At 40.4% G+C, this 4880-nt stretch overlaps 1 protein-coding gene across 1 annotated transcript in view; it reads left to right on the top strand.

Annotated features, from left to right (window-relative positions):
• Positions 1–4880, top strand: part of LOC117956462 (involucrin-like) — a 107819-nt gene that overhangs the window by 14346 nt on the left and 88593 nt on the right. The window lies entirely within an intron of this gene.

Here is a 4880-nt window from a genome sequence, read left to right as displayed (position 1 = left end):
AGAGGGCATGAGACGGGAGAAGTTCCAAGTTGCAGCCATAGAAGGAATCTTTTAGTTTGCCTATAATCTGCATTTATTTTAGAGACGGACATATATTTTTTAATATAAAAAAAAGCACCAACTATTTCAAGTGTTTTATTCATTAGCATGATAGTTGTCGCAAGCTTTTACTTAAACTAATTTTGAAAAGTAGAAGCTCGGGGATGGCGCCAGGCAGGACGGCATGAGAAAGGACGGCATGACATGGGACGCTCCAGGCTAAAGCCATACACTCTTGGACTTTACCGCTGCTTCCCCCCCACGGCTGCTGCCGCCTCCTCTCCACTTTACAGGCGAGGCGGGCCTACTATCACTTGGCTCGTTGGAGATGAGCCAGGTCTGCGCTAGAATCGATCACCTGGGTAGGTTTGTGTCTGACTTGATCCCGACTCGCTCTGACGTCATGCACACTGGCAACGGAAATCTCACGAGAGCAAGGCAGCCGCAGGTCTGAGACCAGGGGGGCGCAGGTCTGAGACCAGGGGGCCGCAAGTCTGAGACCAGGGGGGCCCAGGTCTGAGACGCAGGTCTGAGACCAGTCGGCGCAGTTGCTTTTCACCGACTGCAAGAGCCAGGCGGACCCAGAGCATCCTGTGAAATGCCGGCTTCTCAGCTGATTTAACACCTGATTGGTTTACAACATGATGACATTTTATAAAAACTTTTTATTGTTTTTTAATCGGAGGGATTTTAACTCTATTTGTCTGATTTAAAGACTTATTCTGTCCAGATCACGTTGTGTGGCTGATAGACGTTTAGAAGTCAGAGACACTAAATCTGATCAGATCACGGATCATCTCCAGTCTGTTCATAAAAATCAGCAACAGATCGCATGTAGAGCACTTTGACAGCTACTCTGTCATAATTAAAACAACTAGAGACTGTGTACCAGCTAGTATGGGGGTCTGATTATATTTTATTAAATCAGAATCGCACCATAGTGTTTTTCTCACTTCCTGTCCAGCCTAAAGGAGCTGGAATCTGCAGGAAACTGTCCCACTGTACCGCAGCTTGTTTTTTGTTTAAATGCGTGTCTTGGTAATAAGAATTTTCGGGGAATTACTTGCTTAGTTTCAAACTTAAATTGGATATGACAATCCATTTATTTAAAGTAAACAAAACTAATCAAACGTAATAACTGGTCTTCTTTAATCCTTATCCTACACTTAACCACAGTCTAAAAGCTGGGACCAACACAGCTGACCCAATTAGGCCACATTTAAATAAACTTTTACCCCTCCAGCATCACACGCTGGTCAACCAATGAAATGGCTCCAACAACCATCTTTAATTTGTTTAGTTGTTTTTCTCAGAGCTCTGACAATATAATAAAGTATTTGTCTTTCTTTCAAAAGTGTTTTTTAATCATATATATTCCTACGTGTTCTTCAGAGGAAATCTGGAACATTTCCGGACTTTTATTTTGAAGCTCGAGAACTAAACTGCACCGGAAGCTGTAGTCCCGACTGCGGCTAACTTCCGTTGATCAAGATGGCGTCTCTTCGAAAGGAGTGTTAGCAGAGGGTCTTTGTTGTGTTAGAAAGAGGTAAAATGTGTAAAGTCCAGATGCTGAGAGCGTTGGTGGAGCAGCGACTAACTGCGGCTGCTGAAGAGATATTTGGGCTGTTTGAAAGAACGATAGCAGAGTACGAGGAGGAACTTTGTCGTTCAAAAGAGGAGAACGAGCGACAACGGGAACTACTGGACGCTGTTTTCAACCCTCAGCTCCGGGTCCACAGAGCAGGTTAGTCCATTAAACCTTCAGCTGGTCTTTCTCTCCTTCCTGTGCTCTCTTCTCTCAGCGACGATATGACGATAGGACGGATGGAAATAAGCATTTATTCATAACATCTGTTGGAATCTTCTCTCTTTAACAGGCCGTCGCCACCCCACCAGACTCCATGTAAATAATCACTACTTTTATCATCGTACCAAAAGCCGTCTTGGTTCATCTTTCCACTGTTCCACCAATCAACACTCTGGTCTGGTTGGAATACACTCTTAATTCACCCATTTACATGTGGAGATATGCTGCTCTATACACACTAAAAGTAGTGATTATTTACATGGAGTCTGGTGGAGATATGCTGCTCTATACACGCTAAAAGTAGTGAATATTTACATCGAGTTTGGTGAAGGTGATTTCAGGGCTGTTTTCTAGATAAATGAACGTCAACAGTAACATTTTTTATTTATCAATAGTTGGCTTTAGAGCGCGCATGCACACGCAGCAGCGCCCAGTGTTATGTGACTCGGTTGCACAAAACCAGATTGAATTAAACCCAGCCAAGTAACCATGGAGATTTATTCCTTGCGGCTAGCCTGGTCCAGAGCCGGGCCAACAGCCGGGCCAACAGCCGGGCCAACAGCCGGGCCAACAGCCGGGCCAACAGCCGGGCCAACAGCCGGGCCAACAGCCGGGCCAACAGCCGGGCCAACAGCCGGGCCAACAGCCGGGCCAAGATTAATCCTGGAGTCTCGTATGTTAAATCAGCTGCCGTCTGATCCGGAATTAACGTTTTTAACAGTTATTCCGTTGTCTTGTGCATGTGTTCTGCTTTATTTTTATTAACATGCATTTGCCTACTTGTCATTATTGTTGTCGCGAGTTGGATTTAAACCCTACTACAGTTGTTTAGATGTTAACAACTGTAGTAGGGTCGCGTCAGTCGCGTCAGTGTCCACTCTCTCTGTAAAAGTAGAGATGAGCAGCGCAGCCTCCGTGTTCTTAGCTTCAGGTTACAGGAGGCCCTCCGAAGATTAAGTGTGACGATATTAATGTAGTGATATTCCCAGATGATATTAATGTAGTGATATTCCAGATGATATTAATGTAGTGATATTCCAGATGATATTAATGTAGTGATATTCCAGATGATATTAATGTAGTGATATTCGAGATTATATTAATGTAGTCATATTCCAGATGATATTAATGTAGTGATATTCCAGATGATATTAATGTAGTGATATTCCAGATGATATTAATGTAGTGATATTCCAGATGATATTAATGAAGTGATATTCCCAGATGATATTAATGTGGTGATATTCCAGATGATATTAATGGAGTGATATTCCAGATGATATTAATGTAGTGATATTCCCAGATGATATTAATGGAGTGATATTCCAGATGATATTAATGTAGTGATATTCCAGATGATATTAATGGAGTGATATTCCAGATGATATTAATGAAGTGATATTCCAGATGATATTAATGAAGTGATATTCGAGATGATATTAATGAAGTGATATTCCAGATGATATTAATGGAGTGATATTCCAGATGATATTAATGGAGTGATATTCCCAGATGATATTAATGTAGTGATATTCGAGATGATATTAATGTAGTGATATTCCCAGATGATATTAATGGAGTGATATTCCAGATGATATTAATGTAGTCATATTCCAGATGATATTAATGAAGTGATATTCCAGATGATATTAATGAAGTGATATTCGAGATGATATTAATGTAGTGATATTCCCAGATGATATTAATGGAGTGATATTCCAGATGATATTAATGTAGTGATATTCCAGATGATATTAATGAAGTGATATTCCAGATGATATTAATGTAGAGATATTCCCAGATGATATTAATGTAGTGATATTCCCAGATGATATTAATGTAGTGATATTCCAGATGATATTAATGTAGTGATATTCCAGATGATATTAATGTAGTGATATTCCAGATGATATTAATGTAGTGATATTCCAGATGATATTAATGAAGTGATATTCCAGATGAAATTAATGAAGTGATATTCGAGATGATATTAATGTAGTGATATTCCAGATCATATTAATGTAGTGATATTCCAGATGATATTAATGTAGTGATATTCCCAGATGATATTAATGTAGTGATATTCCCAGATGATATTAATGTGGTGATATTCCAGATGATATTAATGAAGTGATATTCGATATGATATTAATGTAGTGATATTCCCGATTATATTAATGTAGTGATATTCCAGATGATATTAATGTAGTGATATTCCAGATGATAATAATGTGGTGATATTCCAGATGATATTAATGTAGTGATATTCCAGATGATATTAATGTGCTGATATTCCCAGATGATACATATGCTCACAGCGTGTATTGAAGTCACTTACTTCTTTTTCTAGTTGTTGTCCCTTTCTGATTGTTCTGTATGAACATTAATTGTACAAATAATTAATTATAGGTTACAGAGATTGCTGCATATGGTAAAACAGGTTCTCGCGTTGTGAATAAGGTTTTGAAATTAAGTAAATGTGCTGTATTTATATAGAGCTTTTCAAGTCTAAACAACTGCTCAAAGCGCTTTTACATCTACAGGAAACATTCACCATTCATACACTGTGGCCGGGGCTGCCGTACAAGGTGCCACCTGCTCATCAGATACACACTCACACACACACACACACACACTACTGTGCACAGCACCGCGGCCAACTCGGGGTTCAGGGTCTTGCCCAAGGACACTTCAACAATGACTGCAGAGTCCTTAGGGTCCATTTCCTGAGTAACAATATTCCCTCTTCTCACTTTGACATGATGGCATCACACAGTTGCCGCAGATTTGTCGGCTGCACATCCATGATGCGAATCTCCCGTTCCACCACATCCCAAAGATGCTCTATTGGATTGAGATCTGGTGACTGTGGAGGCCATTTGAGTACAATGTAGTGTATATACACTCACCGGCCACTTTATTAGGTACACCTGTCCAGCTGCTCGTTAACACCTAGTTTCCAAGCAGCCAATCACATGGCGGCAACTCAGTGCATTTAGGCATGTAGACATGGTCAAGAGAATCTCCTGCAGTT

Source organism: Etheostoma cragini, chromosome 14 (genome assembly GCF_013103735.1).
Source record: "Etheostoma cragini isolate CJK2018 chromosome 14, CSU_Ecrag_1.0, whole genome shotgun sequence".
In the NCBI taxonomy this organism is placed as follows: Eukaryota; Metazoa; Chordata; class Actinopteri; order Perciformes; family Percidae; genus Etheostoma; species Etheostoma cragini.
This window is presented reverse-complemented; position numbering and strand designations above follow the sequence as displayed.